Source organism: Heptranchias perlo, chromosome 14 (genome assembly GCF_035084215.1).
Source record: "Heptranchias perlo isolate sHepPer1 chromosome 14, sHepPer1.hap1, whole genome shotgun sequence".
Lineage (NCBI taxonomy): Eukaryota > Metazoa > Chordata > Chondrichthyes > Hexanchiformes > Hexanchidae > Heptranchias > Heptranchias perlo.
The window spans coordinates 21,732,956-21,760,141 of NC_090338.1; the positions used below are offsets into that span (position 1 = coordinate 21,732,956).

At 43.0% G+C, this 27,186-nt stretch overlaps 1 protein-coding gene across 1 annotated transcript in view; it reads left to right on the forward strand.

Annotated features, from left to right (window-relative positions):
• tenm2a (teneurin transmembrane protein 2a) overlaps positions 1–27,186 on the forward strand; it is a 1,632,827-nt gene that overhangs the window by 988,902 nt on the left and 616,739 nt on the right. The window lies entirely within an intron of this gene.

The window sequence follows — 27,186 nt, forward strand, 5'->3', positions numbered from 1 at the left end:
GGTTCTCTCTTTTGCTGTTATCTGTTACTGGATTGAAAAAGTACAAATCTGTAAGCTACCCTGAAAAGAAAGAAAGACTTGCATTTGTATAACGCCTTTCACGACATAAGGACGTCCCAAAGCACCGTTGTAACATAGGAAACACGGCAGCCAATTTGCGCACAACAAGCTCTCGCGAGCAGCAGTATGATAATGAACAGATAATCTGTTTTTGTGACGTTGGTTGAGGGATAAATATTGGCCAGGGTACCGGGGAGAACTCTCACACTCGTGCCATGGGATCTTTTACACGCAGCTGAGGGAGCAGACGGGGACCTCGGTTTTGTCTCATCCGAAAGACAGCACCTCTGACACTGGAGCACTCCTTCAGTACTGCATTGGAGTGTCAGCCTAGATTATTTGCTCAAGTCTCTGGAGTGGGACATGCATCCATCTGACTCACCACCATCTGTCTCGACCCCTACACTGCCTCTGATTTTTCACGTTGCTTGTCCAACATCTAATGCTGGATGAGCAGAAATTTCCTCCAACTAAATATTGGCAAGACCAAAGCCATTATCATCAATGCCTGACACAAACTCCGCTCCCTGGCCACCGACTCTATCCCTCTCCCTGGCCACTGTCAGAGGCTGAACCAGAGCGTTCGCAACCTTGGCATCCTGTTTTGACCCTGAGATGAGCTTCTGACCCCATATCCGCTCTATCACCAAGACAGCCTATCTCTACCTCTGTAACATCGCCCTTCTCTGCCCCTGCCTTCGCTCATCTGCTGCTGAACCCTCATCCATGCCTTTGTTACCTCTAGACTTGACTATTCCAATGCTCTCGTGGCTGTCCCTCCCACCTCATACCCTCTGTAAACTTGAGCTCATCCAAAACTCTGCTGCCCGTATCCTAACTTGCATCAAGTCCCGTTCACCCATAGCCCCTGTGCTCACTGACCTACATTGGCTCCTGATCAGGCGAAGCCTCGTTTTTAAAATTCTCACCCTGGTTTTCAAATCCCTCCTCCATGGCTTCATCCCTCCCTATCTCTCTGTAATCTCCTCCAGTCCTACAACCCTCCAAGGTCTCTGTGCTCCTCCAATTCTAGCCTCTTGCGCATCCCCGATTTTAATCGCTCCACCATTTGAGGCCTTGCCTTCGCTGCCTAAGCCCTAAGCTCTGTATTCCCTCCCTATACCTCTCCGCCTCTTTCCCTGTCCTCCTTTAAGACGCTCCTTAAAACCTACCTCTTTGACCAAGCTTTTGGTCACCTGTCCGAAGATCTCCTTATGTGACTCGGTGTCAGTTTTTTTGATGATGTGGAGATGCCGGTGATGGACTGGGGTGGACAAATGTAAGGAATCTTACAACACCAGGTTATAGTCCAACAAATTTATTTTAAAATCACAAGCTTTCGGAGATTATCTCCTTCGTCAGATGAATGAATGAAAAGGTTCTCAAATCGCATATCTTATACTATGTTGGGACAGCATCACACCAATCAAAAGGTGTCGTTGTTATTCAAACAGGCCAGTCACGGAGAACAGCACGTCCCAGTACACTCGATATACATTGTGTCTATTATACAGGCAGGCAGAAAGAAACTCAAAATGGCAGAGAGAGAGAGAGAGAGAGAATTTTAAAAAACATATACATTTTTTCCCCCTTTTTGCTGGTGGGGTTACGTGTAGCGTGACATGAACCCAAGATCCCGGTTGAGGCCGTCCTCATGGGTGCGGAACTTGGCTATCAACTTCTGCTCGACGATTTTGCGTTGTCGTGTGTCTCGAAGGCCGCCTTGGAGAACGCTTACCCGAAGATCGGTGGCTGAATGTCCTTCGAGACACACGACAACGCAAAATCGTCGAGCAGAAGTTGATAGCCAAGTTCCGCACCCATGAGGACAGCCTCAACCGGGATCTTGGGTTCATGTCACGCTACACGTAACCCCACCAGCAAAAAGGGGGAAAAAATTTATATGTTTTTTAAAATTCTCTCTCTCTCTCTCTCTGCCATTTTGAGTTTCTTTCTGCCTGCCTGTGTAATAGACACAATGTATATCGAGTGTACTGGGACGTGCTGTTCTCCGTGACTGGCCTGTTTGAATAACAACGACACCTTTTGATTGGTGTGATGCTGTCCCAACATAGTATAAGATATGCGATTTGAGAACCTTTTCATTCATTCATCTGACGAAGGAGATAATCTCCGAAAGCTTGTGATTTTAAAATAAATTTGTTGGACTATAACCTGGTGTTGTAAGATTCCTTAGTTTTTTTGATAACATTCCTGTGAAGCGCCTTGGGACGTTTTACCCCGTTAAAGGTTTTTTTTTTATTCGTTCATGAGATGTGGGCATCGCTGGCGAGGCCGGCATTTATTGCCCATCCCTAATTGCCCTTGAGAAGGTGGTGGTGAGCCGCCTTCTTGAACCGCTGCAGTCCATAATCAGCAATTTTTTACTCCCCTCAATTCTAAGTCCAGACCATTAATATGTGTGTATTTGAGTTTTGCCTCCTTTGGGATGTTTAGGGTTCTCACTTCTCTGAATCTTGCTGTTATGCTTTGTATTTGCAGGCATGTTCTTTTCAAGTTTCCTTTTTGCTGCCGTAGAAGTCTTTGAACAAGTTCTGTTTTGTGTTCCTCTCTTTATCCCAATGGACCCATTCACTGTTCTTCATGCAGGATTTGCAAAGATAATTTTTCCTCTTTTGCTTTGCTTCTGATTAGTTTGTTAATTAATTTAAGGTCATGCTTATTTTATCTACACTTGTTGCACTAATCCTGGGTATAAATTTATCCTACTGGTTCAACATGATGTGTTCCCTGACCGAGAAGCCAGACTGGCAACCTGCTTTTATCAGTGCTGCTATATAATTCATTGTTTCATTGCAGCAGCCCTGGTGTGACTGGGCCTCCAATTACTCCCTTCCTTGGTGTGAAAACATGTTCTGCATTGCTGTTCTCATCCCCTCTTTCCCAGAACGCACTGCCAGAATCGGTAATTTACCAAATTTGGGAATAATGACCTGCAAACCTGTGCCTTACCACTAGGTGGCACAGCCCATTGGCACAATGGTGATATTTTACATGGGATTTTTCGTCATCTTCTTTGTGCAATCAGGAAGAGGGACAGACAAAAGCCATGTGTTATACCTGAGCTTATGAATGATGTAGTGAATCAACATTAGACAAGGGTTTGTGATTTTGTAATTTTCTTTCTCCAGTGCCACTCTTAGCAGACTGGTTTGCAATTGTGTGACTAAGGTATGGTGATCCAATTAATTGCAACAGAGTTGATTCTGAAGGTTGTTGTTTAAGTGTGGTTATGCCTGGTTTTGTGGGTTGTGCCTAAGTCCTTGTTCCATTTTCCCTGTGCCTGCAAGCAGCAACATTGTTATGTTTTTTTGATTCTCATCTGGGTGTGTTCTGTTTGGGGGGGTGGGGGTGGTTAGTGATTTTCATAGTGACTTTCCAGTAGTTTCGGAAGCAATTTCTTGAGAACTTTGTTTTGTGGGGTCTTCATAATGTCACGGGTTATATGCAATACACAAGGCATGAAATACATACAGTCCACCATGAGGCTAGAGCGCAGCAACTGAATCTTTATATCACAGCACTAGTCAGTGAAGTAAACCGATGTTATCATCAGTCTGAGAATTCTGTGCTTCTCCTTGTTCCAGTGTGAAGAACAGATCTCTTTTCAAACAGCCACCCTTGACTGGATTCATAGTCAAGTTCAGGGAATGGCGGAGACATTGCTACTAATTGTGTGGTACCTGAATGTAGAAAACTAAGAAAATAACATGGTTCAACAAAGATTACTAGCGTACATTCTCAATCGCCATTGGCACTCCAAAACCAGAACCTCAATGCAAGTAACAAAGTATAATTTAGAATAAATGGATCTTTGTTAGCAGGAAAATGATTTTAAAATGTGCATGTGACCATAAGCTTGTCTTGTTAAAACAAATCTTACACACCAGAAAAACTAGAATAAAACAAAAGAAAACAGAGACAAAAGCAGGCTGATGATGGTGCTTGCTCTTTAACGATGAGTTATTGCTGTCATTTGCTAATTTGTCACACAACTCCATTATTTATGTTCTGCTGTCTCTGATAAGGCGCCATCTCGCCTGCGTCAGCCTCCGACCCCCTCAGCAGATAAAGCCCTTTGGATCATAAAGTTCTCTGGTATCACTGTTTCCAACAGGACTTATCTCCTCTCCAAACTCCTGTTGTCTACAGACCCAAAGGCAGGCAAATAATCTGTTGGGAACAGAAGAGTAAAATACACCTTCCCTGAGGCATTTTGGAAAAGAAACACAAATTGCAGCAGCTTGGTAATATTTTCATTTCAAGTTTTTGCTTGAGTCAGGGAAAGATACAGTAATTTGTGCTGCGTATGATGATGCTAAATGATTGCCATGGAATATTTTTCATACTTAATGAAGGTGACATCATCACACTATCTTCTCATTGGTGGGGCATTTGTTCCCTTTGAAAAAACGTTTGAAGAGAATGTTTAAAGCATTCTCAAACTATACTGGGTAAGAATAGCTCAATTAGCGCTCACAGTGCCTCCTTGTGCAATCTATAATCCACCAAGTGCACCTTCAAACCCATTGCTTTTATCTCATGAACTTTCCTTAACGTCTTTTGAAACAGAATTTAATTTTAATACATAGCTTAAACAGGATACATTATAAAGTCCTATGGGATCTAGTTTATATTCCACTTGTGGTGCAGATCATATGAATATATGCATTCCATATATTCATGTAGTGTATTCTATTTTCATTCTGACAGTTTTACAACATAACGTTTTTGAAATAAGTTGATAAATCACATGATTCAACAGTAAGTTCAGGCAGGATTTTCATTTTCTTTTTCTTGTTTTAAGCCCCACTCCAGGACCTCAGCACATAAACTAGGCTGACACCAGTGAAGTACTAAGGGAGTGTTGCTGTATAAGAGGTACTGTCCTTTGCATGAGATGTTAAGCTCGGGTGGATGTAGAAGAGCACCATAGCATTATTTAAGGAGCAGGGAGTTCTCCTGGTGTCCTGACCAACATTCCTCACTCAATGAATAACACGAAGATATATTAACTGGTCAATTAACTCATTTGCTGTTTGCAGGAACCTTCTATGTACCAATTGGCTGCCACACTTGACAACAAAACAACAGTGACTGCACTTCAAAAGTAAGTTATTATCTGTGAATCACTTTCGGATGTCTTGAAAGAAAGAAAGACTTGCATTTGTATAGCACAGTTCTCGATCTCAGGACGTCTCAAAGTGCTTCACAGCCAATTAAATATTTTTTTGAAGTGTAGTCACTGTTGTTATATAGGAAATGCGCAACATGCCATTCTGCCCAACCACTCCGTGTCGGCGTTTGCCATCCATGCAAGCAAATAGTTCTAATCACATTTACTCACCCTGTTCCCAAATTCCTTCAACCTATTTCCTTCATCCACCTATTCAATGTAATGGCCTTGTAATGACCTCTGTCCATTCCTTAAAAGGCAAATGTCATGAGGGCAATGGGGATTCCCTACACTGGGAATTCCTGCTAGCCTGGAATGAGCAGAACCTGGAATATTTCTGAATTCAGATGGGTAAAAGTGAGTTCGACCAGTGGTTTGGATTCCTGAAGAAAGAAATGAATTTTAAAAAACAACAATGGCCCCTTTCACAGAGAGCTGAGATGACATTGACGGAGGTCATCTAGGCAAAACCCCGCAATGGTAGACAGATGCCAGATTTTCAGGTCATGTTGGCCAGGCGGGCAACAGAGATGCACCATGAGTGGTGCTTGCGCCTGACTGCCTGCCTGCCTCATGGAAATTCGGTGCCCTCCCACTGAGTGGGGTCATCACTGATGGATCCCAACAGGCGCAATCTTGGCATATCTGCTGGAATTATGTCCTGAGGAAATTCCGTGCCTTTGGGTTTATTCTATGTATACTTTGTAACAGCTTTCAGATCACAAATCAATTTAGTATACATGAAGTTAAATTCTCAGTGAAAGGAACTGGACTCTAAAATTGTACGGAATTTTGTGCATCTACCTTATTTTAATGAATTAAATGGTATGCAATCCTTGGCGTTCCCAGACGGGGAACCAGTGTAGGTCAGCAAGCACACAGATGATGGGTGAACGAGACTTGATGCGAGTTAGAATATGGTCAGCAGAGTTTTGGATCAGCTGAAGTATATGGTGGGTGGAAGATGGGTGGTCGGCCAGGAAAGCATTGGAATAGTCAAGTTGAGAGGTAGCAAAGGCATGGATGAGGGTTTCAGCAGCAGATGAGCTGAGGCAGGGGCAGAGATGGGTGATGTAATGGAGGTGGATATAGGTGGTCTTGGTGATGGAGCGGATATGTGGTCGGAAGTTAATGTCACAGTCAAATATGACATCAAGGCTGCAAATGGACTGGTTCAGCTTCAGACAGTTTCCAGGGAACAGGATGGAGTCGGTGGCTCAGGAATGGAGTTTGTGGCGGGGACCGAAGACAATAGCTTCGGTCTTCCCAATATTTAGTTGAAGGAAATTTTTGCTCATCCAGTAGTGGATGTCGGATAAGCAGTGTGATGAGTCAGAGACGGTGAAGGGATCGAGGGAGGTGGTGGTGAGGTAGAGCTGGGTGTTGTTAGCGTATATGTGGAACCTGACATTGTGTTTTCGGATAAGGTCGCCGAGGGGCAGCATGTAGAAGAGAAATATGAGGAGGCCAAGAATAGATCCTTGCGGGACTCCAGAAGTAACGGTGCAGGACCGGGAAGAGAAGCCATTTTTTAAAATTTGTTCATGGGATGTGGGCATCGCTGGCAAGGCCAGCATTTATTGCCCATCCCTAATTGCCCTTGAGAAGGTGGTGGTGAGCTGCCTTTTTGAATCGTTGCAGTCCGTGTGGTGAAGGTTATCCCACCGTGCTGTTAGATAGGGAGTTCCAGGATTTTGACCCAGCGACGACGAAGGAACGGCGATATATTTCCAAGTTGGGATGGTGTGTGACTTGGAGGGGAACGTGTAGGTAGTGTTGTTCCCATGTGCCTGCTGCCCTTGTCCTTCTAGGCGGTAGAGATCGTGGGTTTGGGAGGTGCTGTCGAAGAAACCTTGACGAGTTGCTTCAGTGCATCCTGTAGATGGTACACACTGCAGCTTTGGTGCGCCGGTTTTGAAGGGAGTAAATGTTTAGGGTGGTGGATGGAGTGCCAATCAAGCGGGCTGCTTTTTCCTGGATGGTGTCGAGCTTCTTGAGTGTTGTTGGAGCTGCTCTCATCCAGGCAAGTGGAGAGTATTCCATCACACTCCTGACTTGTGCCTTGTAGCTGGTGGCAAGGCTTTGGGGAGTCAGGAAGTGAGTCACTTGCCACAGAATACCCAGCCTCTGACCTGTTCTTGTAGCCACAGTATTTATGTGACTGGTCCAGTTAAGTTTCTGATGTTGATGGTGGGGGATTCGGTGATGGTAATGCCATTGAATGTCAAGGGGAGGTGGTTAGACTCTCTCTTGTTGAAGATGGTCATTGCTTGGCACTTGTCTGGTGCGAATGTTACTTATCACTTATCAGCCCAAGCCTGGATGCTGTCCAGGTCTTGCTGCATGCGGGCACGGACTGCTTCATTATCTGAGGGGTTGCGAATGGAACTGAATACTGCGTAATTATCAGCGAACATCCCCATTTCTGACCTTATGATGGAGGGAAGGTCATTGATGAAGCAGCTGAAGATGGTTGGGCCTAGTACACTGCCCTGAGGAACTCCTGCAGCAATGTCCTGGGGCTGAGATGATTGGCCTCCAATAACCACTACCATCTTCCTTTGTGCTCGGTATGATTCCAGCCACTGGAGAGTTTTCCCCGATTCCCATTGACTTCAATTTTACTAGGGCTCCTTGGTGCCACACTCGGTCAAATGCTGCTTTGATATCAAGGGCAGTCACTCTCACCATACCTCTGGAATTCAGCTCTTTTGTCCATGTTTGGACCAAGGCTGTAATGAGGTCTGGATTTGAGTGGTCTGGCGGAACCCAAACTGAGCATTGGTGAGCAGGTTATTGGTGAGTAAGTGCCGCTTGATAGCACTGTTGACGACACCTTCCATCACTTTGCTGATAATTGAGAGTAGACTGATGGGGCGGTAATTGGCCGGATTGGAATTGTCCTGCTTCTTGTGGACAGGACATACCTGGGCAATTTCCCACATTGTCGGGTAGATGCCAATGTTGTAGCTGTACTGGAACAGTTTGTGTTCCAGTACAGCTTGCAGGTGATTCTCTGGCTGCGACCAGATAGATAAGAATGGAACCAGGCGAACGCAGTCCCACCCAGCTGAACGATGGAGGAGAGGCATTGGAGGAAGGTGGTGCGGTCAACCGGATCAATGGCTGCGGACAGGTCGAGAAGGATGGGGGGGATAGTTACCACGGTCACAGTCACATAGGATGACATTTGTGACTTTGATAAGGGCAATTTCAGTACTGTGGCAGGGGCAGAACCCTGATTGGAGGGGTTCAAACATGGAGTTGCGAGAAAGATGGGAGGCTACAATACGTTCAAGGACTTGGGAGAGGAAAGGGAGGTTAGAGATGGGGCGGTAGTTTGCAAGGACAGAGGGGTCAAGGGTAATTTTTTTGAGGAGAGGGGTGATGGTGGCAGATTTGAAGGGGATGGGCGGCAGTACCTGAGGAGAGGGAATTGTTAACAATATCAGCTAACATGGGGCCAGGAAGGGAAGTTTGGTGGTTAGCAGCTTGGTGGGTATTGGGACGCGGGAGCAGGAGTTGGGTCTCATGGTCAAGATGAGCTCGGAGAGGGCATGAGGGGAGATAGGTGAGAATCTAGAGAAGATTTCGAGTTCAGGGCTAGGGCAGGGGGGAACCATAGGGGACGTTTGGCTTGGTGGGCTAGGGGAAGGGAGGGAAGCAGAAGAGGCAGCTGAACAGAAGGTCTCAATCTTAGTGACAAAGTAGTCCATGAGCTCCTCCCATTTGTTGTTGGAGATAAGGGTGGAGGAGGCAGGGGAGAGGGGCTTAAGAAGATAATTTGTACTGGAGAAGAGAAGCTGGGGATTATCTTTACTTGGCAGTGCTGGTACAGTTACTAAATTTCTGCCTGTACTGCAGCCAGGTCCGAGGAACTATATGCTGCCAATGATGAACCAGCACTCTTAGTTTACTGGGGCAACCATCACCCAGCTGAAAGGAAGAGGACATCCTTCTTATTGCTCACTTGCCCCAGCTTCATTTCTGTAACAGCGAATTGGGTTGTCCTGGCCGACGAATTGCTGTCTGCTGACTCAGTAATGCTCTGTCCACTTATCACTATCGAAAAGTGAACCTCCCCTTTAAGGACTGCAGGCTACCTTTGAGTGGCATCATGTCCACCGGGTTTCTTGCCCTCCAAAATGGTGAGCTACCTATAAGCAATGCCTGTTGTACTTAAATGAGGCCCAAACAGTAAGATTGATTGGGCCTCCTGCTAACATTAACGGGCCTGCCCTAAATATACCAAAGACAAAGACCAACCCCTATACCCTCAGAAATGCCTAAACCTGTCACTGAAGGCCATAGTGCAGCCCTGTCAATAATTGAGTCTAAATTTTCAATGAATTAAATCTTTGTCAGATTACAAAGCAGGCGTGCGAAATGGAACTGTCACAGTGGTACAGTAGAGATGCCTCGCTAAGGAGGTGGCTAAGGCATATTGTTGAACCCGAACAGAAAGAGCTTTACTTTGAATTTAACCAATGCTGTACCTAACCCGGGAGAGCCTGATACTGCCCATGGTGCAAAAAAACATAAGTGGAGAAAAATGTTTGATTCTCCAATACTGACATCCCTGATCTTGATAAGTACAAAAATTCATCCAACATTTATTTGAAGAGTTGTTTAAATACGAAACATTCACTGAGACCTGCTTGACTGAATCTGCCATTTATATTGCGCCTTGTCTCAAGTCTGTTCCAAATCCGCTGAATTCACTGATGGTTTGTGATACTGAGGTGAAGAAACTCACAGAAAGGCTGATGGGTGAAGACCTGGGGCTGCATTAATGAACACATGTCTGCCTCAAGTTCGCTAGCGACAGCATTAACTTGTACTGAGCTTTGTCTTCACGAGTCTGGATAAATCCTTTGAGGATTGCAGTGATATTTTAGTTACTGCAGAATTTTGAGTTTAACATTCTCTGCTGAATGTGCCAAAAGCAGTGAGATATTCTGTCCTCTCTTCTCATGGGCCCTTATGTGAAACTTACCTCTTTCATCATAGCTTGTCAAATAATCGGTCTCGTACCATTTAGGGAGTGTGCATCAAAAATTTCAACTATTTCTGCATTTTTTCTCTTCCCCAGAGTTTAAGACATTTTCCTTTCTGCTCGATCTCTGGAAAAATTGGTAACATTAAATAACTTCTGCAAAAGCTTTAATTTGCTCCTGAAAGAAAGAAAAAACTTGCATTTATACAGCGCCTTTCATGACCTCAGGACGTCCCAAAGCGCTTTACAGTCAATGAAATACTTTTGAAGTGCAGTCACTGTTGTAACATGGGATTTTCAAATTTAAATTTAAATTTTACATGTTTTTTAAATGTACTTTCTTCTTGGGCAAATTATTATTTATTCAATTGATTTGACATGATGCCATCTTCATCTACAATAGATATTGGGTAAATTCTGGTACAGTATATTTAGTGCAAGCTACTGAACATATAGTGCACAGTCTGGTACAGTACAGTGTCACCTTTTGCCTTTACAGAACACACCAGATAAAGTTTGGTATGGTACAGTGTCAGCCTTATAACATGTGAAGTGTAATATACTGTCAGACCCTGTATTGCCATCATGCAACAGGTAATGTCTGGTACAGTATGGTTAGAATTTGTCTCATTGTCAGCAACCATATTTAGTCAGGTTTTTGCGGTTAGCTGTCTGTCTCAATGGCAATTTAGTGAATATTAAGCAAAGTGTAGTGTCATATGATTATTGTATGTGTCAACTCCTGCATCGATAGTACACTAGAATCACAAAGGTAAGTACTCTAAGGAAGGCTATTTGGCTCATCCTTCCAAAGAATCCTACAGTCCCTACACACCAGATAATGTCTAGTACAACAGTAGTCTGGGTGAAATCTAGAATGGTGCAGTCTGCATCCATGTCAACATTTACACGTATGGTGTGAACTGGATACTGTCTCCTCCTGCACAAATGTGCCGTGCCCTTTATATCCACTATAACAGAAGAACTGATGTTTGAGAGCATGACAAGCTGTGTAGCTGAGGGAGGGATCAGCATTAATTTCTCCAGTATCTCAGACAGGTACAGCAGCTGTATAAACATCTCCTGTACAAATATTGTATGATTCCTGTGCAAATGGTTTACACCTCTCATGTGATATTCATGAGATAAATGTACAGGTGTTAGCTTTTATATAGTGCGTGTTGTGTTCAACCAAACTGTGTTTCCAGAGACTGTAAGTAGCAGCTCCTTCCTCTTCAAAAATCCTTCAGCTGTAGTTGGAATACTGTGCCTTCATCTGTTGCGAGATGTTAAGAAATGTTACAGAAGGAGAGCTTTATTGTCATGATGAAACCAACTTGTGGATCAGTGAGTGGCTTCACACACCCTGACTCTGCAAAACATATTACCAGAGCAGGAGATAACAAGCAGTCATCTGACCAAACAATCAGGGGCTGCGTACTGTAGCTGAATGCCCCAAGGATCTCCACAAAGTATGATGCTGCAAAAAAAAAACAGAAATCTGATTAAAATAATTGCTTCCAAACATGAAGTGGTCTTATTCTGTTTCCATATTGTTTTGGTGGTGAGTGAGATTATGAATCAGTGTACAGTGTAAGATTGATAAAGCAGTTTTTTTTTAACCGGGCTAAATCCTGTTTGCTCAGGTTTTTTTAAAAATTGGGAAACGAAGGGCCCATTACGTAGACCATTACCAAGACTGAAAAGAGTACCAAGGAGCGATAGAATTTTGCAACACAGAAGGTCGTCATTTGACTTATCATATCTGCACTCGAGCAGTCCCAAACTAACCCCATTGTGCTCTCTCCCATAGCCCTGCATCCTCCTCTGCTTCACATTTGGATCCAATTTTCCCTTATATGATGCAATGGGCTCTGCCTCAACTATTCCCTGTGGCAAAGCATTCCATGCTCCAACAACCCTCTGCATAAAGAAATTTCTCCTTATATCTCTTAGTGACAATTATGAATTGATGATGCCACATCACGGACTTCCCAACTGGAGGAAATAGCCTTTCTGTATTCACCCTATCAAAACCCTTCATTTTTTACAAATGTCTGGTAGGAAAGATGAATAGGGTTAAATGAAGTAGGGTGGGAGGAGGCTTGTGTGGAATATAAACCCCGGCATGGACCAGTTGGGCTGTTTCTGTGCTGTACATTCTATGTAATTGTATGAAAAAAAGTGTGATTTGCTGATGCCAGGTTTTGGTTTTAAAAGCTTGTAGGCTGTTGGAGAAAGTGAAAACTGAGAAAAGGAAAGAGTTCCACTGTTTTAGTATTCTGGGGTGGTGGGGGAGAAGTAGTCAGATCAGGAGATTAACAACTCTCATGTTCTTGGTATGTTTGTTCCATTGTCTCAAGAACATAGAAAATGAATTTGAAAATCTTCTTCATATCTAATGTCCTATTGTAAATTTTTGTTCATTTATTTAATATCATGAGGGAAACTTCTTTATAATGTGTCTTTTAGTCCCTAAAAATAATGAGTCGAACTGCAGAGTATTTTTCCAACTCCACACCTCCAATATTCTACCTTGGCTGGTAGATTCCACACAGGGCATTTCATTGCTTTCTGCTTGTCCATATTAGGGGTCATGCGAGGTTCAGAAGATGATGATTAGATCAATCTAATCAGAGCTGTTTACTTGTAAAACCAATAAAAATGTAAATTGAAAAAACAGCTAATTTTCTAAATATAACTGAGCGCCATGACTGCAGGCAATAATCACTGGAGCATGATGAATTGGCTATCAGGGTGTGCTGCTCTTCATTCTGAACTTTGCATTATGGTATTATAAACTCCAGTATTATTATCCTACCCCTCCCAACATGCCTACTCTTCCTCCTTGCCATGTAATACGCTTTGATGAAAGAGAGAGGCAATCTTGCACCCTGTAACCAGCAGTCAGCTAATACTACACTTGATTAGTGGCAATAGAAAGAAAGAAAGACTTGCATTTGTATTGTGCCTTTCACAACATCAGGACATCCCAAAGCGCTTTACAGCCAATGAAGTACTTTTTTTGAAGTGTAGTCACTGTTGTAATGTAGGAAATGCGGCAGCCAAGGTCCAACAAACAGCAATGTGATAATGACCAGATGATCTGTTTCAGTGATGTTGGTTGAGGGATAAATATTGGCCAGGACACTGGGAAGAACTCCCCTGCTCTTCTTCGAAATAGTGCCATGGGATCTTTTTTGCCCACCTGAGAGGGCAGATGGGGTCTTGTTTTAACATCTCATCCAAAAGACAGCACTTCCGACAGTGCAGCATTCCCTCAGTACTGCACTGAAGTGTCAACCTAGATCCCTGGAGTGGGACTTGAACCCACAACCTTCTGACTCAGAGGTGATCGTGCTATCACTGAGCCACAGCTGACACCGTATGACACCAAGCATAAGGTATGTGAATATGGTATGCCTGTTTCTTGGGAATTGACTTTAACTTTCTCTCGTCAATGGTGGCTGAGTTTGACAATCCATTGTGTGCTGATGATGGGGGGAGGGAGAGAGAAACAGAAAGGTAAAATAAATTCACATGCTACCATATTAGAACTTCACAAATTAGTTTGCGAATGTACTACGCCACCTGACCATCTCCCTTATTTCACCCAATTATAGTTAGGTGCAAAGCAAACTATAAACAATTTTACAACACCAAGTTATAGTCCAGCAATTTTATTTTAAATTCACAAGCTTTCGGAGGCTTCCTCCTTCGTCGAAGGAGGAAGCCTCCGAAAGCTTGTGAATTTAAAATAAAATTGCTGGACTATAACTTGGTGTTGTAAAATTGTTTACAATTGTCAACCCCAGTCCATCACTGGCATCTCCACATCAAAGCAAACTACACAGCATTGCATGGACCTAGTAGGAAAAGTCTAAGGGAGCCATCATCTTTTCTCATCAGTCACGCAGGTACCTCCTATCGACTATGGAATGTGATAAGATGCACTCATGGAACTATCTGCACCAGCCTACTTAAGAGGGCTCCCTTTAAAGTAAGACTGTGAACTTGTGGTGTGTGGTGAGCCGGGCCAGACTTGTGTGAAAAGTTCAATGAAGCGCAATTTCCGAAGTTGGGAAATGTCAGCATTCGTTGTTTTGTTTTCTTTCGTTCAGTTTCAAAATCGGTCAATAAGAGATGGGGCTTTGTCAAATTGATGTTCCCGTAATGAGCTTCTTATGAGATGTTATATCAACTGTTAATCAATATACATGGCAGCGTAGCTTTCTATATGACCTTGTAGAGTTTTTAATTAATCCTTATTAAAAATATTGACTTGTTCTGACTTCTGGTTGCTGCAATTTGCAGAGCTTTTCATCCTAATTAGGAGGTTAGGCTATGTTGCTTAGATTGCAGATTATAATATAATGATTTCTTACATTAAATCAATGCATGACAGAAACCACAGACTGCAATTAATCCATTTAGTCAGGATCTATCAGCCTGCTTTTCAGTGTTAGTAAGTGTCTGTCACAAAGTAGAGCTTGATTGAGGTTTTCAAATGATGGTGGGATCCAGTGGTGGCCAGTCACTTAATTCCTGTTTGTTGATAGGTGCATTTCCCTGTGAAATCTGACAAGCTCGACCAGACATGTTAGAGGACGAGGCAGTGGGACGTGAGACACAAGGGGATCCCCTTGGAGAGCACCTGCAATAATGCTGTCTCAATTCAAGCTCAATGAATGTTGAAAAAGAAGCCCCACATTCAGTCTAAAACCAGCACCAGTCAGACTGCCACTAATATTAGGTGTGCTCTTTGACTTACATCAGTCAAGTGGACCCATTTCACAGTTTGGTTAATAAAAAGAGGACTGTGGTAATTCATACCCTGGACATGGTATTGCTTCAAACGTTAAAAGAAATAATGGCAGTGGGTGTGATGAAAAGATCCGTGGGACCTCACCCTGAAGTATCTTTCTCTGTTAAACCATGGAATGCCAGGAAGGCATGCTGGATGTGTGATTTTCTTCACACGCTGAGAACATTTTGGAGCAGACAGCAAGAGCAATCCGCCACTCCAAAACTAAGAGGGGTGTCTTTCTTCAGCGTTCTGGTGTTCTTGAGTCTGCTATCGTAAGATACACAGTTGACTTGCCGTTGAATGTCTTTCTTCCTCTACATTTACTCGTGCTCTTTCTCTCTTTTTCAGAGGGTCCTTGTCTCTACTCTTAATGCCAAGTGAGAATTCAGCATGTGAGAGTTACAGGAGGGGAGGGTAAGAGGGTTGGGAGGGGTGGTAGTTGAATAAACCTACCTCCCGCAATGCCATGTTTCTGTGAAGCGCTGCAGCTCTTCACAGACACTCACCTAGTCTTAGCTAGGTCACCGGATGGATTGCTTTGAAGAAAAGATGACCTATCTAATCTTGCCAATTCTGGCATGCAAGCATCTCCTGATGTATAATCTAGCGTGCTTTGCCGATGGTGGTGGAGAAGACTGCAGTCTGGATCACTCTGCTCAATAGGTCATGAACAGATCAAAGAATTCAATAAACAAGGAAATATAGAAATGAAAGCAGGAAAAGTTTTTTAAAAATTAAATTATAATTGTCAGATTAACTACCACAAGAAAATTCTTGTGATCCTTCAGGACAATGATTTTGAGCAAAGGATCCCCAAGCAGATTTAAATGCTTGGTGGTTTTTAGCCTGTGACCTTCTATGACCAAAAGAATAGGCAATTCCAATTGGTCAGACTGCGTAATGCCTACCCTCCATCCCATCATATCCCCTCTGATCAGTCACCATGTTCCTTCAAGTGAGAGCTGGTGTTCAGCATAGTGCTATGAATCTTTAGCCATCTAACTGTACTGCCCTGACTAAAACCGGCAATATCAAAAATGTCAAAAATCATCAGCTCCCTGGAAGAAATGGCTGATGATTTGTGACACCTGCACTCAGGAGAGAGTAGACCTGGGTCATACTTATACAGATGTCATATTGTACCTTACAGCTAAATCTTTGTCAGGGAATTTCAGTTCCCTTTCTTCTGAAAGCTGCTTGCAGTGCCTGCACTAGACATGAACACATGAATTCGATTTTAAGTTCAAGAAGAAGAAAGAGAAGATTCAATAACCGTAAACATTGACCTCAAAAGCTTCTTGCTTTTGTAGAAATTGAAGCACTTTTTATTTTCTTCAACTGTGCAGTTGACCAACCCTTGCCATCTCTTCCAGTTATCCAAGTACATAGTCCTCAGAGCACAACGGTAGGACAGCATTCGTTCCATACTGTCACAACATTGCTGAGTGCCGAGTGGATGATCCATCTCAGGCTCCTCCCAAGACTCCCACCATCACAGAAGCCAGTCTTCAGCCAATTCGATTCACTCCACGTGATATCAAGAAACAGCTGAGTGCACTGGATACAGCAAAGGCTATGGGCCATGACAACATCCCAGCTGTAGTGCTGAAGATTTGTACTCCAGAACTAGCTGCGCCTCTAGCCAAGCTGTTCCAGTACAGCCACAACAAAGGCATCCACCTGCCAATGTGGAAAATTGCCCAGGTATGTCATGTCCACAAAAAGCAGGACAAATCCAATCCGGCCAATTACCGCCCCATCAGTCTACTCTCAATCATCAGCATAGTGATGAAAGGTGTCGTCAACAGTGCTATCAAGCGGCACTTACTCACCAATAACCTGCTCACCGATGCTCAGTTTGGGTTCTGCCAGGACCACTCGGCTACAGACCTCATTACAGCGTTGGTCCAAACATAGACAAAAGAGCTGAATTCCAGAGGTGAGGTGAGAGTGACTGTCCTTGACATCAAGGCAGAATTTGACTAAGTATAGCATCAAGGAACCCTAGTAAAATTGAAGTCAAAGGACATCAGGGGGAAAACTCTCCAGTGGCTGGAGTCATACCTAGCACAAAGGAAGATGGTAGTGGTTGTTGGAGGCCAATCATCTCAGCCCCAGGACATTGCTGCAGGAGTTCCTCAGGGCAGTGTCCTCGGCTCAACCATCTTCAGCAGCTTCATCAGTGACCTTTCCTCTATCATAAGGTCAGAAGTGGGGATGTTCGCTGATGATTGCACAGTGTTCAGTTCCATTCGCAACCCCTCAGATAACGAAGTATTCCGTGCCCGCATGCAGCAAAACCTGGACAACGTCCAATCTTGGGCTGATAAATGATAAGTAACATTCGTGCCAGACAAGTGCCAGGCAATGACCATCTCCAACCAGAAAGAGCCTAACCACCGCCCCTTGACATTCAACGGCATTACCCTCGCCGAATCCCCCACCATCAACATCCTGGGGGTCACCATTGACCAGCCACATAAATACTGCGGTTACAAGAGCAGGTCAGAGGCTGGATATTCTGCAGTGAGTGACTCACCTCCTGACTCCCCAAAGCCTTTTCACCGTCTACAACGCACAAGTCAGGAGTGTGATGGAATACTCTCCACTTGCCTGAAGAGTGCAGCTCCAACAACACTCAAGAAGCTCGACACTCTCCAGAACAAAGCAGCCCGCTTGATTGGCAACCCATCCACCACCTTAAACATTCATTCCCTTCACCACTGGCGCACAGGTGGCTACAGTGTGTACCATCTACAAGATGCACTGCAGCAACTCGCCAAGGCTTCTTCGACAGCACCTCCCAAATTCGCGACCTCTACCACCTAGAAGGACAAGGGCAGCAGGCACATGGGAACACCACCACCTGTACTTTGCCCTCCAAGTCACACACCATCCTGACTTGGAAATATATCACCGTTCCTTCATCGTCGCTGGGTCAAAATCCTGGAACTCCCTACCTAACAGCACTGTGGGAGAACCTTCACCACATGGACTGCAACGGTTCAAGAAGGCGGCTCACCACCACCTTCTGAAGGACAATTTGGGATAGGCAATAAATGCTGGCTTTGCCAGTGATGCCCACATCCCATGAATGAATAAAACATTATGGCATTGGCATTTTGGTGACCATAGAAATGTCATAACTGGACTACATTTCATTCAAATGTGCTTGAATATTGTTTTTCTGTCATTGGTCATCGTCAAAAGAGTGGCTCTGGGCTAATGCCAATAACTGACAAGTCTAGTGTCCTGCCATAAACACAGAGATCAATCCTGGAGTGGGGAGAGAATATTATATTGCATAAATGTCTGACCCAGTAGACCTTAATAAGAACGTATCTGCAGAAATTTGAAGACTTTAATGGCCAATTCAATATTCATGCAAGATTCATTAAACATGTCCAAAGAGCTCTCCTTCATGAATTAGAATTCCTCATCATGAATATTATAAAAGGGCTTCCTTTGGCCCATGTGCAAGACCAAGGAACAAGCTATGAAGTGTATTGTGGCAAAAAGGGGAAATGGTTGCATGCTGGCGCTGACCTGTTACTGCGTACACTGGAAGAGGGAGTTAGCCACAGGACAGGCACTTTTCCTTGCCAAAGCTACTCATGTGAGGACCTGGATTGATGATGAGGAAGCCTGGTCTGCAGCATTTGACTTGGACGCCTAAATAAATTGGAAAGAGAAAACAAACAAGAAAATTTAGGAACGAGTATAGCCCATCTAGACCGCTGATGTTCATTCCTGTATACATTAACTACTTCATTATGGCATCTAAACATATTTTTAACAAGTCTTTGCCTTCATTACTGCATTTGGTAGAATATTTCAAACATTTAGCAATCTATGAATAAACACGATTTTCTGATTTCTGTTCTAAATTTACTTTTCAGTCATTTTCATTTACATCCTCTGGTCCTACTGTCCTTGCTCACTTTGAAGTCATAATCAGGGTATGCTTTATCTACACCATTTAATATTTTATATTCTTTCATGAGGTTCCTCCTATCTAGATTGTAAAGCTTAAGTTGTTGTAATCTTTCTTTGGCTGCACATTTTCCATTTATATTTGATTGAATTTCATGATCTTCGCATGTTTGGAAAAGACAAATTTCATGAATTTGATATAACTGGGTCAATTTTTGCACCGTTTTTAAATATTGGTGCTATGTTTGCCAGATTCCAGTTCTGTGGAGCCTCAGCACTGCTTAGCAATTCTTCCATGATGTTAGCCAATGCTCCAGAAATTTCTTTACTGGTCTACTTCAGCACCTTAGTATATACATCTGACCCAAGTAACATGAATCATGCTTAGTTCCCCACTTAACTTATAACTACTACTAAACAAAATCCTTTAAGTTGCTGGGTGCACTACAGAAAATGGATAGCAGGTCATTGTTATCCTCTCTAGTTAATACTTATGGAAAATTATTAAATATTTTAACCTCAGCTGACCTTTTGTGTGTCCCCTCTTCCTTCACCACATCATTGGTGGCAGAACCTTCAGCTGCATCAGCCAATTTTCTCTTCACCTTTAAAACTGTCTCAAAATCCATCCTTTCAAACAAGTTTTCAGTCACCAATCCTTATTCTCAAACTAGGGTTTGTTTTCCATTTTAAGGGTTCAATATAAATGCCAGTGGTTGCTATCTCATTTTTCTAACCTTCCTTGAAAATTTTACTTGTAATTGGTCACCTCACCCAGATTACAGAAATTGCAGCTTCCAGGACAGTGCAGATAATATATATCTGTTGGCTAAATGAACCTTTCTCATTTCTATACTTTGTTTTTTTATGGTAGAAGTAGATGTACACAATCCTCAAGAAAGTTGCAACTCATTCCCTCTCGGCTTGCCAGGTATTTCTTTAGGAAATCCTTTTCAAAACAACAGGTCAGATTATCTCGTTCCTGCAGCTGGAGATATTGGATTGCCTGGGCACAGCAAACATACAAAAAAGGAACAGGCAAAGACCAGCTGGTCCATTGAGCTTGTCGTGTTCCACATGCTGCAACCTGTTCACACCATTAAACCCATCCAACCACCACCCCCCGCCAACATATTACAGGAAAATTGAATGGAGAGTAGTTAACACCCCTAAAGGAACCTGCCTGATCTTCCATTCATTAGTTTAAATGGATGAAAAGTTGGGTAGGCTCCATTCGTGGTATGGGCCCCTCCCTGCCTACTTTTCCTGTATTCCCTACGTCCAGGCAATCCAATACTATCAGGTGCAAGAACAGGAAATTCTGCCTCCACATTTCCTAAAATTTCTTGATAAGTCCCAAGTACCTGAAAAATGATGACTTATTATAAATAATTATACAGACACAGTTCAAAAGAAAATGGTTCTTTCTCAGCACTTACATCTCAGTCGGAACTATCGATCAACAGATAAAAGAACTTAAAATATGCCCATGACCAAAATGATCCTTATTATCAAAGTAATCCCTGCTGTTCATATGAGAAGGTTCAGCAAATCAAGACTGTGAACAAAGCAGCAACAGTTGTTTTTTTTTCTATTTCCCAGTTTATTTCTCTGACAGCTAATGGCCAATTGACAAGTTGAATAGGTGGACAGGTATATTACAGAAATAAATGGGGATATTTTCCTCCAGGTATTAAGTTTATCAAAAAATAGGCGTGAGTAATTTGAGGGAGAGTATCAAGCGGTCGAGTATATAGAGGATAATGGACATGTGGGAGTGGGTTTCAGGCTGTAATCTTATGATGAGGTTAGAATCGTAGATGTTTCTAGCATGGACCACAATCTTTCAATCCACTTTGGATATGGAGTTGTGCCAGAGGACTGGAGGATTGCAAATGATACACCCCTATTCAAAAAAGGGGAGAGCGATAAACCTGGTAACTACAGGCCAATCAGTCTAACGTCAGGGGTGGGAAAGCTACTAGAAACCATTGACAAGGACAAAATTAATTCTCACTTGGAGAAGCATGGGTTAATAAGGGACAGTCAGCGCAGATTTATTGAAGGCAAATTGTGTCTGACGAACCTGATTGAGTGCTTTGATGAAGTAACAGAGAGGGTTGATGAAGGTAGTGCAGTAGATGTATGTATGGGCTTTCAAAAGGCATTTGCTAAAATACCACATAGCAGACTTATTCAGAAAATAGAAGTGCATTATTAAAGGGACGGGGTAACTTGGGTACATAATCGGCTAAGGGATAGGAGGCAGAGAGTAGCGGAGAATGGATCTTTTTCTGACTGGTGTAAGGGGTTTTATTACTGTTTCTCGGGCTTATAATAGGTCAGCCAGTTATGTTTTCCTGAGCTGCCCTGCCCGCTGTGCGGTTGCGAATCGCTTTCCCCTTCCTGATTCTGAGCTGAGGACTTATCGGGCGGTAACAAGGACAGACGAACAGACCAGTGGATTGGTACAAGGAAAACCAATGTTTATTAATAAGAAAACTAAAACTACAAGGTAAACAGTATTATACAGAAGATAAAGAAATCGCTATAGATACAATACAGTCTTACACTTTAAGGGGTGGAAGAAACGGACACATCGAGGGAAAATTCTAAAATCACAAGTTTAGCAATATTCCCTTTAACCCCCACCCTTAGACCTATGCTAGGTTGTCTTGTGGTGGCCAGAAAATTAATGCTCACCGGTGAAACAGATGAAAAGGCCTGGCCTCCTGCTGCTGCCGTCGACATGTGTTTGCGAGGTTTACTGGATGGCCTTCCTTCTTGGTTGCTAGCAAGCAGCAGGACCCCGGCCACCAGGTGAAGAGAGAAGAGAGAGAGAGATACTGGGAGGCTCCCAGTTATACCCTCCTGGTAACAGGTTTTTTTTCGTACCTCATCAGCTTGCTTCATTGTTTGATTTAAGCACGAAAACGTAAGACAAAGGGCCCCATCTCTGGCCCATTTACATTAATGGCCAGTTCCTGTATTGATGAGTACCATAACTGCTTTACCATTGTTCCGAATGTACCTTGATGGTTCACCTTTTGTCCTGCGATCACTTCCTGCTCGAATTTTGATGTGCAGGTCGGCCATGTTGATGGCTTGCCTCAGGGCTTGAATGCAACTGCATTGTGCAAGGAAACCTGTCTGAGACACGAAGCCTGCCAAGTTGTTAGAGAATGCTGCAGGCTTTTTAGGCCATGAGTCTGACCGCAGCCATTTTGAAAGACCCTGGATTTTTAAAAACACAGTCACACCAGGGTTTCTTTAATAAATCTTTGGCGGGGGGTGGGGGGAACATGTGAAATTTTGCGAATCCCTTCACTGGAGAGATGTATGCAGTGGGCCCCCCAGGAGTCGGTATTAGGATCAGTGCTTTTCTTGTTTCTATAAATGATGTGTATTTGGGTTTGGGGAGGACAATTTCAAAGTTTGCAGATGATACACAACTTGGCAATGAAGTAAATAGTGAGCAGGATAGCAGCAGACTTCAGGAGGACATAGATAGAATGGTGAAATAGGCAGACACATGGCAGATGCAATTTAACGCGGATAAGTGTGAAGTGATGCACTTTGGGAGGAACAACATGGAGAGGCAGTATAATCGATATGATACTATTTTGAGGGGGGTGCAAGAGCAGAGAGACCTGGGGGTACATACTCACATATCTTTGAAGGAGGCAGGGCAAGTTGATAAGACGGTTAAGAAAGCATATGGAATACTTCGCTTTGTAAATAGGGGCTTTGAGTACAAAAAGAAGGAAGTTGTGCTAAACCTTTACAAATCACTGGTTAGACCTCAGCTGGAATATTGTGTACAATTCTGGGCACCACACTTTAGGAAGGATGTCAAGACCTTGGAGAGCGTATGGAGGAGGTTTACCAGGATGATACCAGGGGCAAGGGAATTCAGTTATGTGGAGAGGTTGGAGAAGCTGGGATTATTCTCTTTAGAGCAGAGGTGGTTAAGGGGAAACCTAATAGAGGAATTCAAAATTATGAGGGGTTTTGATGGAGCAAGTAGGGAGAAACTCTTTCCTCTGGCAAGTGGTTTGGTAACCAGAGGTCACAGATTTAAAATAATTGGTAAAAGAACTAGAGGGGAAATTAGGAGAATTTTTGTCACACAGAGGGTTGTTAAGATCTAGAACGCACTACCTGAAAGGGTGGTGGAAGCAGATTCTATAGGAAATTTGAAAAGGCATTTGGACGTGTACTTGAAGAGGACAAATTTGCAGGGTTATGGGGAAAAAGTTGGGGTGCGGGAGTAAATTGAATAGCTCTATCAAAGAGCCAGCACAGGCACGATGGGCCGAATGGCCTCCTTCCGTGCTGTAAGATTTTATAATTCTAGAAGGAAGCCATTCAGCTTATTGTTTTGTGCCAGAATGAATCCCACTATCCTGCTCTCTCCCTGTATCTTCCTCTGTTTCAAATATGTATCCAGTTTTGCCTTAAAAGATGCAGTGGTCTCTGCGTCAATCGCTCCTTGAAAATGGAATTCAGATGGTTTGCGGATAGAATAATGATTTCTTGGCAGTACATTGCATGTTATAATTGGATAAAATTATGGGCTTGAAAACCAATTTCAGGATTGGGTAAGTACACTTTACGGTGTGGCACTGAGCCATCCCGATCAGGTGGAACCCATATTTGTGCTGCGTTAGCTGGGCTCAGCAAGGACAGTGGTACATAGGAACATAGAAAAGTACAGGGCTGGAAAAGATTCTGCAGTCCACGTGGTTATTCCCAAAAGCTAGTATCTCACAATAGCCCACTCCCATAAATGTCTATCCACTTTTCACTTAAATTGTTCCAGACTATCGGCTTAAACGGTTTCTTCCGGCAATCAATTCCACACATTCACGACTCTTTGCATAACATGTTTGAATCTAATCTGTCTGTGCACCTTCCTTCTTCTATGTTTGAGGCCATGTCCCCTGTGTTTGTGGCAATCTTAACATATTGGTGTTCCTTTTATTTATTTCCTTAAGAAACTTAAATAATATCATCCCTGACCTGTCTCTTCTCCAGAGTAAACAATCTCCACTCTCCTCTCCTTCTACTTTGAATGCCTAGCACCAAGTATTAGTCTGCCCTTTACTGCAATGCCTCCAATACCTGAAATCATGTAAAGTATTTGTAATCATGTAAAATATCAATATTTTGTTCAGACTGATTATCATCAATTATTAATAATTGCTCTGTGTCCCTGAGATCCTTGAAGGTAAATATCAGTCAGTATTTCCTCACCCGATTGCTGAAAAGTGCATCTCTTTGGTCAGAATTTTTTGACCATGGTCAAATATACTGCCACCAATCACTGTCTTGACTTACACGTGAAGAATGGTTGTTTGGGTGAGGTACTGGAAGGCTGCCAGTGCTTCTAGTATTGTACCCAAGCAAAAGTCAGTGCCCTGGGGAGAGGAGTGGAGGCAAGGTGAGAAAACTGGAAAATAAAAGAAGCCTGATATAATTTCCTGACATAACACTGTAAGTAGTACAATGAATCTTTTAACCTGTGTAAAAAGTGAGGAGATAATGAAAATTGTTATGTTCATCTTTATAGTGAATCTATATTGGTGAATTTATTTCTTCCTCATTCTCTGCAACATGGTTAACAGCCCAACAATTGAAGTTCTGAAATGCCTAATGTGCAATTTCCATTTGAGGGTGTCTTTGGTGCTTAAAATTGTAAGACAATTTACAATTTACAATAAATAGAAAATCATTCTATGGTGCACTATACTTCCCTAAATCCATTCACTTTCCGATGTTTATTAATAGGATCTTTCACAAGAAACACTCAATGGATGTTGTAAAACACAAAGGTCAAGTTTGTTTTGTGCGGCCGTCAGATTAGTCTCCTCGTCTTTTTCCATAGGATCAAAGATGGATGTATTTGTACAATCTTGTACTCGCTGTTCAAGGTTATCATGATTGATCAGTCTTGCCAGATGAGGTTGTCATGATTTGAAAGAAGAATGGATAAAGCGTAGCCATTCCACACGGTCTGGGAGATGTAAATTGGTGCTGATCAGCTCCGCTTGTGACTCGAGGGACAAACACCTTTTTTTAATGCCTTGAACCATCTAGAACTATAGGTGCACCAGAATTAAAACAAAAAAGTGTCAATTGATTATAAGTGGTTCGTGCCTTTTTCTCTGGGAATAAGCATCAGCTCCTGCATGGTATTCATTGCTGTGGCTCCATCTCTTTGTATTGGCCTGAATTAGTGTCATCTATCATTCATTACAATCTCTTCCCCTTATCACTCTTTCCTCTAAATCAGGCTCAGCTGATCGCTCTTTCTCTCTTTGACACTCTCCATCTCAACTCCCTCCTACTGTTCCTAATGTCTCATTCTTCCTTTCATTTTCTGCATCTTCCTTCTCATCCCTTCCTCTTTGTGTCTCTCCCTTTTTCCCATCCCTTCTCTCACTGACATCTTCTCTCCTTAGTCTCTTTTATGTACTTCTCTTATCAGGCTGCAAACACACAGGGCTGGCAGGTAGTCATGCAGAATGACTTAATTGTGACAAAAATAAAACCCTGTTATTGTCGCTTCTCATTTATTCTCACTGTTTGAGAAAGTGAAAGTGACAAGGGGCGGAAAGCCATGTATGATTCATGTAAGCCGTGTCTTTTAGAAAGACAGATGCAGTGGTTTCCTTTGTGGTGAAGCTCTCGGTTTCCCCAAAATTAAGTTCAATGTTTCGGAAATCGTAGCAAAATATTGGGAAGAATTGTCTACTTCACAATTCTTGCTGCTTTTAACTGGAGATTGTACGTCATGAGCTGGCTGTGATTTAGTTGTTGTTAACTATTTCTAATCAGGCTGTGAAACCTTATAAAAAGCAACAGACAAAAAAATTCATTCAATAGGAGACTGCTACCATTTGGAAGAGCCATGCATCACAATCACAACATTTAGCTGGCAATCCAAAGACATTTTGCAGTGCAAATAATGTTATTAAAATCAAATTACATTTTTGGACTGTATATTCACAAAACAGTGATAAAAAGCCAACATTTCAAGGGCAACAAGAAATTGCATTTATAAAGCGTCTTTAACGTAGTAAAACGTCCCAAGGCGCTTCACAGGAGCGTCATCAAACAAAATTTGTTTACAGTGGTGAACAGGGAGCTAGATAGAATCATAGAAAATTTACGGCCCAGAAGGAGGCCATTTGGCCCATCGGGTCCGCGCCGGCCGAAAATGAGCCACCCAGCCTAATCCCACTTTCCAGCACTTGGTCCATAGCCCTGTAGGTCATGGCACTTCAGGTACACATCCATGTACTTTTTAAATGAGTTGAGGGTTTCTGCCTCTACCACCCTTTTAGGCAGTGAGTTCCAGAACCCCACCACCCTCTGGGTGAAAAAACTTTTCTTCAGCTCCCCTGTAACCCTTCTACCAGTCACTTTAAATCTAGGCCCCCTGGTTATTGACCTCTCTGCTAAGGGAAATTGGTCCTTCCTATCCACTCCATCTAGGCTGCTCATAATTTTGTACACCTCAATTTAATCACCCCTCAGCCTCCTCTGTTCCAAAGAGAATAACTCCAGCCTATCCAATCTTTCCTCATAACTAAAATTCTCCAGTCCTGGCAACATCCTCGTAAATCTCCTCTGTACCCTCTCTAGTGCAGTTACATCCTTCCTGTAACGTGATGACCAGAACTGTACACCGTGCTCAAGCTGTGGCCCAACCAATGTTTTATACAGTTCCAGCATAACCTCCCTGCTCTTATATTCTATATCTCGGCTAATAAAGGAAAGTATTCCATATGCCTTTTTAACGACCTTATCTAACTGTCCTGCTACCTTCAGGGATCTGTGGACATGCACTCCAAGGTCCTTCACTTCCTCTATACCCCTCAGTATCCTCCCATTTATTGTGTACTCCCATGCCTTGTTTGCCCTCCCCTAATTCATTACCTCACATTTCTCCAGATTGAATTCCATTTGCCACTTTTCTGCCCACCTGACAAGTCCATTGATATCGTCCTGCAGTCTACAGCTTTCCTCCGCACTATCAACCACACAGCCAATTCTTGTACGATCTGCAATCTTCTTAATCATGCCCCCTATATTTAAGTCCAAATCATTAATATATAATCACAAAAAGGAAGGGACCTATTACTGAGCTCTGCAAAACCCCACTGGAAACAGCCTTCCAGTCACAAA